This window comes from Thalassophryne amazonica, chromosome 3 (genome assembly GCF_902500255.1).
Source record: "Thalassophryne amazonica chromosome 3, fThaAma1.1, whole genome shotgun sequence".
Classification (NCBI taxonomy): Eukaryota; Metazoa; Chordata; class Actinopteri; order Batrachoidiformes; family Batrachoididae; genus Thalassophryne; species Thalassophryne amazonica.
The window spans coordinates 86,341,942-86,355,299 of record NC_047105.1 but is presented as its reverse complement, the minus strand read 5'-3'; the positions used below and the strand labels follow the sequence as shown (position 1 = coordinate 86,355,299).

The 13,358-nt window shown below is 40.7% G+C and overlaps 1 long non-coding RNA gene across 1 annotated transcript; it reads left to right on the top strand.

Moving 5' to 3' along the window:
• Positions 1 to 2,892: 2,892 nt before the first annotated feature.
• On the top strand, positions 2,893 to 12,872 carry LOC117507964. Its single transcript, XR_004559911.1, has 3 exons — positions 2,893 to 3,147; positions 9,054 to 9,056; positions 12,862 to 12,872. It is a non-coding gene; the product is annotated as an uncharacterized LOC117507964 (long non-coding RNA).
• The last annotated feature ends 486 nt before the right edge of the window (positions 12,873 to 13,358 follow it).

The window sequence follows — 13,358 nt, the reverse complement described above, 5'->3', positions numbered from 1 at the left end:
AGATTCGAAACTTTATTTCAACAAATGCAATAACAAACGAACAAAACACAAGAGCAAAGAGATATACAAGAAGAATAAAAAAAAGTTAAAGTTCCTTATGGAGGTGTCAACATTTTTTTCTGTGTTCAACAAAATCTGCACAAGTGGCCATGGCATCGGATGACGACAGCGACCTCGAGGTTGAATTCGACTCTTTCTAGTCTGGTAATTAACACGTTTGTGTCCCTTCACAGAAAAAAAAAATCTTTCTAGTCTGGTAGTGCATTTGCTTGTGCATTTGCGTTCTTTTTGTGCCATAGTTTCCCCATTACTATAATTACTGTTTAAAAATGTGACATAAAATTCTTTGTAAATTAAAAAAAAAACGCTAAAATAGCTACGTTGTATGCGTTTTGTTTGTGTACGATAATTTCTCCCAAAATACGATAATTTTGAGGTTTTGGTACGATAGTTTCATATTTCATATCAGGCAACACTGCTCCGGTGCAGAAAAACAAGAAGGGCGGGGGGGAGGGGTTGCGAACAATGCTGTGCGCCACACTTAAAATAAACTGCACACCCACACAAACACGCACGCACACCTTCACAAATGACACTAACACCCTGCCTTTTCCTCAAAAATTACTACATTTATGTTTGCTGTCTGTACTTTTCTGTCACTTTTGCGCTCTTTTTCATGCTTTTCCCTCGTTTCAAAAGTCACCGAACGCACTTTACCGTAATATATGCAACATATAGCACACTGTTGGAAAGCACGGGTTCTTGGCTTGCTGTCAGTGTTGAAAGTTTTCAGCGTGAGGGCTTACATGAGAACTTACGGTAATGAGAATCAGCGGCGCACTCGTGTGAAACTTCCGTGTTTTTCCTCTGCGTTATGACATCACAGGCTTACGTTTACCGTAATACACCATATATATCATTGTAAAGCCCTTTTTTTTGTTGGCAAATTAGGTTGCCAGATACCTACAACTGCATTATTGATGAAGAGAATAGATTATACATCTTGGTTGCAAAAACTTTTTTTTTTTTGTTAGCTCCACAAGTATTTTTTTTGTTGTCTTGTTCTCTCAGGTGTAGGCATATAGAATAGATTCGTGATTTTGGGTTTGTTATTTAAGCTATTTCTTTGTCTGCCTACACACTTAATAATGTAAATAAAGTGTTAAATTATTCAGCATTATGTCGTCATATGTTATGTATTATGCTGTACTTGTGCGTCTAATGGTATGAGTGCGTTAGGGGGTGGTGGTGGTGAGCAGGGGGGTGGTATTGTCCCTACCAAAGCTGAGACCAAACCTACGCCCTTGGTCACACCTAGTCTGTTCTGTGTAGAATTTGCATGTTCTCTCTGTGTTTGCATGAGTTCACTCCAAGTGCTATGGTTTCCTCCCATTTCCAAAGACTTTAAACTGACCAGAGGTGAGTGTGTGAATGTGTTTGTCTGTTTGTAGCTCTGTGATAGGCTGATGGTCTTACCCAGTGGTCAGTGCCCAGACAGGTGTGTCCTTCCAACTGCTTCGAACATTTGATACAACAACAATTACAAGATAGATCAGTAAAGACAACAACAAAAAAGTTCCTACTGTGTATCCAACATGTCCGAAAAGGGGTAGGGTGAAGCATCAGCTTATTTATCCCTACCCCTTCTTCCCCACAACCAGTAATACCCTTTGCCACATATACACATAGATTCCTACACACCTAAACCGATATCAATATATATATATATATATATATATATATACATACACACATCAACATACATAGACATATACATACACATATATACACATATACATATATACACACATATATACACAAACATAAATATACACCTACAAATACCTACTTACATACAAAATACTATATATTTACAAGCCGAAGCAAAAAACAAAAACACCCTAACCCTCATTACCCTTCCTCCTCCCTATACCCAGAAAAAAACATATTTTTGTACCGCTGTTTGAACTGGTTCATGCTTGGACCTTGCTTGAGCCCCACTCCCAATCTGTTCCACATCCTCACCCCACAGACAGAAATACAGAAACCTTTTAATGTTGTTTGTGCCCACTGATGCTTTAAATTAAATTTCCCCCTCAGACTGTAATCCCCTGATCTGTTAAAAAACATATTTTTAATATTTGCTGGAAGTAAATTGTTTATTGCTTTATACACAATTTGTACTGTTTGAAAATGAACCAAGTCTGTGAATTTTAAGAATTTGGATTGTAAAAATAGTGGATTTGTATGATCTCTATAGCCAGTATTATGAATAATTCTTATAGCTCTTTTCTGCATTACTGATAGTGATTGTGTTGTACCTTTATAAGTATTACCCCATACCTCTGCACAGTACTGTAAATATGGTAAAACCAGTGAGCAGTAAAGAATGTGGTGTGAGTTGTGGTCCAGAATATGTTTCGCTTTGTTTAGAACTGAAATGCTTCTTGACAGTTTACTTTGTATATGTTTTATATGAGTCTTCCAGTTTATCTTATCATCTATTATCACCCCCAGAAACTTATTTTCATGTACCCTTTCAATATCTACCCCCTCGACTTGTAACTGAACCTGTATGTCTGTATTACAATAGCCAAATAACATGTATTTTGTTTTACTTAAGTTTAATGATAATTTGTTTCTGTCAAACCATATTTTCAATTTTCCCATTTCTATACTGATCCTCCTCAGTAACTCCTGCAAATTCCCCCCTGAACAAAAAATGCTTGTGTCATCTGCAAATAATACTAATTTTAATATTTTGGAAACATTGACAATATCATTTAATATATATATATATATATATATATATATATATATAAAAATCAGAAAATCACGTATGAATTTTTAAATAATTAATTTGCATTTTTATTGCATGAAATAAGAATGAATGAATGAATGAATAAGTTTATTTCGGTACAAAGAAAAAAGATAAAAACATTTCAATACAAAATAAAACAAAACAGATCTGATTTCTCAGTTAACCTAAGTAACTGAAACGTGTAGGTAGAAGCAAAAGCTTATATACACCGACCCCTTTTACCTCAGTAAATTTGACTCCTTACAACAAAAGCAAAATGAGCAGAACAAGCAAAGCACAAACATTTGAAGATAATCAATGAACTTAAATTTATCATAACATAATAAGTGATCAAATAAGTATTTGATCACCTACCAACCAGCAAGAATTCTGACTGAAACACGAAACCTGAAAGATCTGGAGAAGATCTGTATGGAGCAGTGGAACAAAGTCCCTGCTGCAAGAACAACGGGAAACATCTGACCTCTGCAATTGCAAACAAAGGTTTCTGTACCAAATATTAAGGTCTGTTTTTTGATTGTATCAAACATTTATTTCATGTAATAAAATACAAATTAATTATTTAAAAATCATACAATGTGATTTTCTGAATTTTTTTTTTAGTTTTAGATTTTGTCTCTCACAGTTGAAGTGTACCTACGATAAAAATTACAGACCTCTCCATTCATTGTAGGTGGGACAGCTTGCAAAATCAACAGTGGATCAAATACTTATTTGCCTCACTGTAGTTGTGTACGGGAGCACTGCAGAACAGCATGACCAGCACCTAAGCAAAGTCCAGGAGACAATCTAGACCACTGGTTTAAATTTAAACAGAGACAAGTGTGTGTTCAGACAGAAATGGTAAATGGACTGCATTTATATAGCGCTTTTCCATCTGCATTAGACGCTCAAAGCACTTTACAGTAATGCCTCACATTCACCCAGATGTCAGGGTGCTGCCATACAAGGAGCCCACTACACACCAGGAGCAACTAGGGGATTAAGGACCTAGGCCAAGGGCCTTTAGTGATTTTCCAGTCAGGCTGGGATTTGAACCGAGGATCTTCTGGTCTCAAGCCCAATGCTTAACCACTAGACCATCACCTCCCCCTCCAAAGAACCAGGTTCACTTCCTTGGCCAGGTGATTCATAAGTCAGGAGTAAAGCATGACCGTGACAAAGTAAAAGCTGTCAAGACAGCCACATTTTGAGAAAATCTATCCCTCATCTGTCAACAGTGACACACACACCCATTGTAAGAACTATTGAGATTCAAGAACTCATGGACATGGAACCACCCACAACAGGAGGCATTTCAGCATATCAAAGAAATCCTGTGTCTGTCTCTACTACTGAAGTTCTATGATGTGAACCGACCTACAGTTGTCTCAGCAAACACCAGCTGCTACAACATCGGAGGCGTGCTACTGCAGCAACGCGATGGAGACTGGAACCCAGTCGCATACGTTTCACTTCGACTGTCTGACACTGAAACCAGATATGCGCAGATTGAGAAGGAATCTCTGGCAAGCATCAAGGCATGTGAGAGGTTTGAAAAGTACCTTATTGGCCTTGAAAAGTTTAAACTGGTCACTGATCACAAGCCTTTAGTGTTGCTGATGAATAAAAAGGATGTGGATAATGTTCCTATATATTGTCATAGACTTTTGATGAGACTTATGAGATTCAAGCCCACTGCTGAATATGCACCAGGCAAGACCCTCACTCTAGGTGACACTCTCTCACGCAGCCCAATACAGAGCGCAACAGAGGTGAGTGGCAGTCTTTCAGAAGAGTGTCACTCACCTCTGATAATGGCTGCATTACATTGCAGCCATTATCAGCAGCATGCCAGCTACACCACAGAAGCTGGAGGCCACAGCAGCTGATAGTAATCTCCAGATGATACTGCATTACATTGAGTTTGGATGGCCAGAATATTGAGGAAATGTCCCTACTGCCATCAGCGAATATTACCCTATTACATGTGAACTGTCAGAGTGCAACGGGATTGTCATGAGAGGCTGTTGCATGCTTATCCCATCCACTTTAAGAGCTGACATATTAGATGGAATATATGATGGACATCAAGGTCTGTTCAGGCTAATGCATCCATGTCATGGCCGGCATCTCGTCTGAAATTAAACTGAAAGTTGAGTTCTGTCAGACCTACTGTGAGATGAGACACACACAGTGTGAGGAGCCCCTCATCTGGAGCCCTTTACCAGATAGGCCCTGGAAAAGACATGCAACTACAGGTTTTAGTCTGTCTGAAATGCTCATGGGGAGAAAGATTAAAACGACACTTGCCATGCTTGAGACTAATCTCTGACCCCGATGGCCAGATCTTCAAGCCATCAGGAATAAAGATGCCAAGGAGAAACAGAAACAAGCTTTCGACTTCAACCTGTGGCATGGTGCAAAACCCCTGCCGTTACTGAAACCAGGTGATGCTATCCACACCAAGCTGGATCATCAGAGCACTTGGGAAACACCCGCTGTTGTTGCTGGTGACAGTTCTACTCCAAGAACTTCCGTCATCGAGACACACCAGGGGGTGACTCTGAGACAAAACCTTTGTCACCTGCAGCATGTCCCTGCATCAGCTGGAGATACTTCACCTTCAGCTCCACAAGAACCACAACCTGAGGCTGCTGTGCCACAGCCTGATCCTGCCATTTCTACAGACACCGTGTCACCGGCTGGACAATTGATCACTAGTTGTGATCAACTGAGCAATCCTGTGAACAGGTTGAATCTGAGGGTGTACGAAGAACGCTGCCAAACACAGATTAAAAATAAAAAAGAGAGAACAGTGAATGAGTTGACGATGTGTGGTTTGTTTGTTGCAGGATTTTGAAAGAAAGAAGAGGAAATAAAATTTAATTAAAAAAAACGGGAGATGTCATATGTGCCATATATGGACTGCTGCAAAGTGGGACTGTATAGTTGCCACGGCGACTCCTGCTGGCTGTGTGTCTATGTGTCTGTCTCTGTGCTGTGATGGATACCAGTTTGCTCATGTTCTTAGAATAATGACTTTCTTCATTCTTTATTCAGTGTTTTCATCAAGTGAAATTTTCATGTTCTTTCATTTTGTATGTTAGTGGCGTTAGCACTGTCATGCACGGTGGTGGCCAAGCAGTTGCTTACAAACCCAATTCCAATAAAGTTGGGACGTTGTGTGACATGTAAATAATAACAGAATACAATCCTTTTCAACCTATATTCAATAAAATACACCACAAAGACAAGATATTAATCGTTCAAACTGATAAACTTTATTGTTTTGTGTAAATATTTGCTCATTTTGAAATGGATGCCTGCAACACGTTTCAAAAAAGCTGGGACAGTGGTATGTTTACCACTGTGTTACATCACCTTTCCTTCTAACAACACTCAATAAGCGTTTGGGAACTGAGGACACTAATTGTTGAAGCTTTGTAGGTGGAATTCTTTCCCATTCTTGCTTGATGTACGACTTCAGTTGTTCAACAGTCTGGGTCTCCGTTGTCATATTTTGCGCTTCATAATGCGTCACACATTTTCAATGGGCGACAAGTCTGGACTGCAGGCAGGCCAGTCTAGTACCTGCACTCTTTTACTATGAAGTCACGCTGTTGTAACACGTGCAGAATGTGGCTTGGCATTATCTTGCTGAAATTAGTAAGACATAAGGTTGTATTTCTAGTGCAAAGGGTTCCATGTTCAAGGTCACCCCTGCCCAGTCTCCAAGTAATGTAGAGTTGCTTCAGGAAGGGCATCCAGCATAAAATGTGCCAAATCAACATGCAGATCCAGCACGAATCTGCTGTGGTGACGCAGAGTGAAGCCAAAGGACTTACTACATGATCTCTGGTGAATCACTGATAAGCTCAGTGAGGAGCCAGAATGTCTGGGAGTCTGAAGATTTTGCTGGATCAAAACTAAGATCAATGCTTTCACCGACTTTCATCAGGTGTGTCTATTTGCAGTAAATGTGTCCAGTTTGTTCAGATACCTACTTGTGTTGGTGTAACCTTCATGTCATGTGTGTGAAGACTAAATGGAGTCATGAGGAGCCCTATCTTAGTGATCTATACTGAATGGTCTAAAGTGCATATGGCAAGTGCTTATGGTGTATGTCCAACACCACTTTCATATTTTCATATTCATGTCAATACCTCTACCTTTGGGTCCTAACCTAAATCTGGGGTTCCACAGGGATCCATCTTAGGCCCTCTGCTTTTCTCCCTTTATATAGCACCTCTTGGACACATATCGCAGTATTTTGGGATTGCCTTTCACTGCTATGCTGATGATGGTCAGTTATACATGCCAATAACTGCTGGTAATCTCATACACATAAATTCCTTAGAAGATTGCCTTGCATCAGTGAGAAGCTGGATGTCTAGTAACTTCCTACTTTTAAACTCTGATAAGACTGTAATGATGATTCTTGGTCCAGTGAGACATCGGCATCAATTTAACCAGCTAGCACTTAGCCTCGGCTCATGTGTCATACCTCACTCTGACAAAGAGGAACCTTGGGGTAATTTTTGATCCTACATTATCCTTTGATCTTCATATTAGAGATATTATGAGGACTGCTTTCTTCCATCTGCAAAATATAGCGAAGATTCGTCCCATCTTGTCTATGGTTGATGCTGAGACCCTAATTCATGCATTTGTCTGTTCTTGATTGGATTATTGCAATGTTCTATTTTCTGGTTTGTCCAGCAGTCCAGCATTAGGGGTCTCCAGCTGGTTCAAACTTTTGACACGAAGCAGAAAATGTTGACCACATTACACCCATTTTGGCATCCCTTCACTGGCTTCCTTTTTCTGTGAGATCAGATTTTAAGGTTCTGCTACTAGCCTATAAAATTGTTCACTGACTGGCACCTCCCTATTTAGCTGATCTAGTTAAACCCAACATATCAGCCTGGGCTTTGCATTCACAGGATTCAGGACTACTTTGTGTCCCTAGAGTGAATTAAAAGTCTGCAGGTTGTAGAGCTTTTTCTTACCCTTTCTCGTACCCTTGTTCTGTGGAATGATTTCCCTGCGTCAATAAAGCAGTCAGATTTTGTGGAGACTTTCAAGTCCAGAAATAAGACACACTTGTTTTCCCTTTTGTATGGCTAGCATAATGGATATTATGTTAATATGCTGTACAAACATGTTATCATTTATTATCCTTTATTACATCTGCTCTTTTATATTGTTTCTTTTGTATCTTAAAACTGTTTCTCTCAGATATTCCCAGATAGATAGCACAGCTGCTCAGTAACAAAATGTACAAACAGGAGCCAGGTCAGCCTCTTTGCGGTTTGACATTTAGCAAGCTTCAGCAAAACCACTCACTCTGTACCTAAGATCGGAATGTTTCAGTTGATTGCATACATATCTGCACGTGACTGATAGCACATGTTGTAACCGCACGCCCTGTGGACTCATGTAGCCCCCACCCTTATCTTTGTTTTTTACACACAATAAAAGAGCCTCACGGAGGATGTCACAGTTGGAGAACTGCACATAGCAAGCTCTGCTGCGTCTCCCCTTTGCAAAGCTCACTAAAGATATCTCAACTCTCTGTCTGAGTTCTTGTCTCAAGTGTCATTTCTTGTATGTCCAGGCGAGGTCAAACCTGACACCAGTGTGGAGATGTAATCTCTCCACCTAGTCCTGGGTATCCCCCAGGGTCTCCTCCCCGATGGACATGCCTGGAACACCTCCCTAGGGAAGTGCCCAGGAGGCATCCTTACCAGATGCCTGAACCACCTCGGCTGGCTCCTTTCAACATGAAGGCGCAGCGACTCTACTCCGAGCTCTCCACAGATGACCGAACTTCTCACCCTATCTCTAAGGGAGACACCAGCCACCATCCAGAGGAAGCCACTTGTACCCGCGAGCTAGTTCTTTCGGTCATGACCCAACCCTCATGACCACAGGTAATAGTAGGAACGAAGATTGACCAGTAGATCGAGAGCTTCGCCTTTTGGCTCAGCTCCCTTTTTGTCACAACAGTACGGTAGAGCGAATACAACACCGCCCCTGCTGCACCAATTCTCCAGCCAATCTCACGCTCCATCATCCCCTCATTCGTAAACAAAACCCTGAGGTACTTGAACTCCTTCACTTGGGTCAAGAGCATATTCCCTACCCGGAGTAGGCAATCCATTGGTTTCCTGCCGAGACCCATGGCCTCAGATTTAGAGGTGCTGATCCTCATCCCAGCCGCTTCACACTCGGCTGCGAACCGATCCAGTGAGTGTTGGAGGTCAATGGCCAATGAAGCCAACAGGACCACATCATCTGCAAAAAGCAGTGATGAGACCCTGAGCCCACCAAACTGGAAACCCTCCTCCCCCTGACTACGCCTTGATATCCTGTCCATGACTATCACAAACAGGATTGGTGACAAGTGAAGTAATCTTTTAATTACTTTTATTTTATTTTTTTTAATTGTTTTGTGTGAAGCGCCTTGAGGTGACTCTGTTGTGATTTGGCTCTATATAAGATGAATAAATTGAATCAAATATTTATATAGCGTATAATCTGAGTGCAAAGTAAAGAGTAGTGTATGTATATATATGTGTGTGTGTGTGTGTGTGTGTGTGTGTATATATATATATATATATATATATATATATATATATATATATACACACACACACACAAGGTCTGTCAATAAAGTAACGGTCATTTTTATTTTTTTCAAAAACTATATGGATTTCATTCATATGTTTTTACGTCAGACATGCCTGAACCCTCGTGCGCATGCGTGAGTTTTTCCACGCCTGTCGGTGACATCATTCGCCTGTGAGCACGCCTTGGGAAGGAGTGGTCCCGCCCCCTCGTCGGATTTTCATTGTCTGGAAATGGTGGAATGAAAAGGACTTTTTTTCCATCAGAATTTTTTCAGAAGCTGTTAGAGACTGGCACCTGGAAACCGTTCGAAAAATGTATCTGGCTTTCGGTGAAAATTTTACAGGGCTTCACAGAGAATAAGGTCTGTTATTACAGCTTTAAGGACCCCTTTAAGGACGCTCGGTGCGCCGCGCTCTGAGCTGTGACGACGCGGCACAAGCCACCGGACCATTTCTAAACGGATGGCTCTGTGGATACGAGACCGTCGTGTGCTCTTTCTCTGGTTATCACAAGAGCTGGACATCAGCCATTTTCCGGCAGATTTCACTTTTAACAAGAGATTTTGTCATGGAAAGCCGCGCGGAGGCTTCGCGAGTCACGACCGATTCGCTGATGAAGCGAGACAAAGGAACACCTCCGTTTCGGCGTGTCAGAGGACAAGTTTGGACATGTCCAGCTCTCCACAATTTCACTGATACTTACTGGACTGGTAAGCATTGAAAGCTGAGATAGACATGTCCAAACTTGTCCTCTGACACGCCGAAACGGAGGTGTTCCTTTGTCTCACTTCCAAAGCTAATCGGTCTTTACGCGCAAAGCCTCCGCGTGGCTTTCCATGACAAAATCTCTTGTTAAAAGTGAAATCTGCCGGAAAATGGCTGATGTCCAGCTCTTGTGATAACCAGAGAAAGAGCACACGACGGTCTCGTATCCACAGAGCCAGTTTAGAAATGGTCCAGTGGCTTGTGCTGCGTCGTCGCAGCTCGGAGCACGGCGCGCCGAGCGTCCTTAAAGGGATCTTAAAGCTGTAGTAACAGTCCTTATTCTCTGTGAAGCCCGTAAAATTTTCACTGAAAGCCAGATAAATTTTTCAATGGTGCCAGTCTCTAACAGCTTCTGAAAAACTTCTGATGGAAAAAAAAGTCCTTTTCATTCCGCCATTTCCAGACAATGAAAATCCGACGAGGGGGCGGGACCACTCCTTCCCAAGGCGTGCTCACAGGCGAATGACGTCACCGACAGGCGTGGAAAAACTCACGCATGCGCACGAGGGTTCAAGCATGTCTGACGTAAAAACAAATGAATGAAATCCATATAGTTTTTGAAAAAAATAAAAAGGACCATTACTTTATTGACATACCTCGTGTATATATATATATATATATATATATATATATATATATATATATATATATATATATATATATGTGTGTGTGTGTGTGTGTGTCTCTGTGTGTGATGTGATATGCGATCAGGACCAGCTGTCATGGTAATGGTCTGATATGGGAAAATATCAGACCAGAAATCAGGCAATTAGAGCGCGCGTAGTGTTGTAGCCATATAGTAAACATATATAGTGCACAGATGAGTCCAAATAAATTTCCTGTTAACACAAATTGTGCACTGGGCATGAAAATGCACCAGGCAGACACAAATGTGTTCCACTGTGCACTGCATTTTGGTGGTGTAAGGCAGGGCCCGCAGACTTGTATTTCAGACTTGTGGTCTTGTTCTTTTTCTTCTAAAATGTACAACTGCAAATGCACCATGCAAATGCACACTAACTCTGAGGCTCAAACACAATGTGATGCACACAATCACTTTCAAACAACTTTTTCTTTGTCCTGTCAAAATGGAGAAACAGAAAAAAACCCTTAAATCCTATTTCTCAGTGCATAAATTACAATGACAACTTATTCAATGTGCAGTTAATACAACGGAGCATTTCACAGCATGTGCAGGTTACGAGTCATTGTGGGTGCCAAAGGTGTGATCTCAGTCAAGTAGATTTCATGGTGATACACTGTGTGCTGTCATTTATTCAATGCGATACAAACAAGTTCTAAAAATTCTCTCTGCTCATCTAATTTATTGTCACCTCAATTGTTGCACTTTGAGAAGGTTTTAAATTAGACTATGGTAAGAAAATACCCAACATGTGTGTTGTGCTTGGTTGTGTATATAATGTGCCAGAGGAATACTGAATGTATCTTTAGAAACCTAAATGTGAGGGTGCTGTGTGGTTTCACTTCATGGCTTGTCAATCTTAGTATTATCTTTTATAACAAACTATGTACAGCCTTGCATGTAAAGGACTGCTTGCACAACATCTGCAGACTTTTAAAAAAAGGTGCATGAAAGGAAGTTAAGCCATTTTATTTTAGTGTGGACATTTATCAATTCACTTTCCTGAACATTTCATGAATCCTTTTTAAATGGGACATCCTGAATAAGAAGCTTCGTGAGGAATCAGAGTTTGTGATTGTCTTGGATCAAGACTCAGATCGAGGCTTCTGTAATAACTGTGTCTGTACCAAGTGGTAAGCATCGATGGCCTCAGATGGAGCACAGCTGGAGGAAGAAAAAGTTGCTTTTTTTTGACTGGTTACTTGAGGCTGGCTCCAATAATGAGCAGGTTCCCATTCAAGTCCATGTTAAAATGTCCAGCTTCAGAACAGAAATAAACATGTTTACAGCATGCACTCTCAAAATAAGCCAAATAATACTAAATCTAGCCAAACTGTTTTGTATTAAGCAAAAAAATCTGCCAATGGGGTAAGAAAAATTTGCTTGGTTAGAATTCTCAAAACTAGCAAACATTTTCCCAAAATAGGACATTTTTTTTCTTATGTAGAAAATGCTTGACAAGATTATTTTTCTATTTAGACAAAAAATAAGTCAAATTTTCTTTAAACAAGTCTTTTTTTACTTTTTTAGATATCAGTTTTTGCAGTGTGGTACCAAAAAATGGTTTTGTTCTCTACAGTGAGGCAAATACGTATTTGATCCACTGTCAATTTTGCAGGTTTTCCCATCTACAAAGAACGGAGAGGTCTGTAATTTTTATCGGAGGTACACTTCAACTGTGAGAGACAGAATTAAAAAAAAATATACAGAAAATCACATTGTATGATTTTTAAATAATTAATTTGCATTTGATTGCATAAAAAAGTATTTGATCCCCTACCAACCAACAAGAATTCTGGCTCTCACAGACCTGTTAATTTTTCTTTAAGAAGCCCTCTTATTCTGCACTCTTTACCTGTATTAATTGCACCTGTTTGAACTTGTTGCCTGTATAAAAGACACCAGTGCGCACACAATCAATCACACTCCAAACTATCCACCATGGCGAAGACAAAAGAGCTGTCTAAGGACATCAAGGACAAAATTGTAGAACTGCACAAGGTTGGGATGGACTACAGGACAATAAGCAAGCAGCTTGGTGAGAAGGCAAAAACTGTTATGATTATTTATTAGAAAGTGGAAGAATCACAAGATGACTGTCAATCTCCCTCGGTCTGGGATTCCATGCAAGATCTCACTTCATGGGGTAAGGATGATTCTGAGAAAGTCCAGAACTACATGGGAGGACCTCGCAGATCAGAATGTGGCTATGTGTATGCAAGCCCATGAATGTGGCAGAGGTGTAGCAGAGAGCTGTCACGACACACAAGCCAAGAGCACTCTCATAAAGATGCCAAGCTCCCCCATAACACCTGCAAGGAAAGGTTCACTGTTCAGATGATGATGTCATCTCTGTGGAGGGCCAGGGTGGTAGCCAAGTGGTTAATTGTGCTTGTTTGCAGAGAGTTCAAGGCCACCCCTGCCCATATTCCTTGTAACGTGAAGTTGTGTCAGGAAGGGCATCCAGCATAAAACTTGTGCCAAATCAACCTGCATATCCACTTCTGTTCTGCTG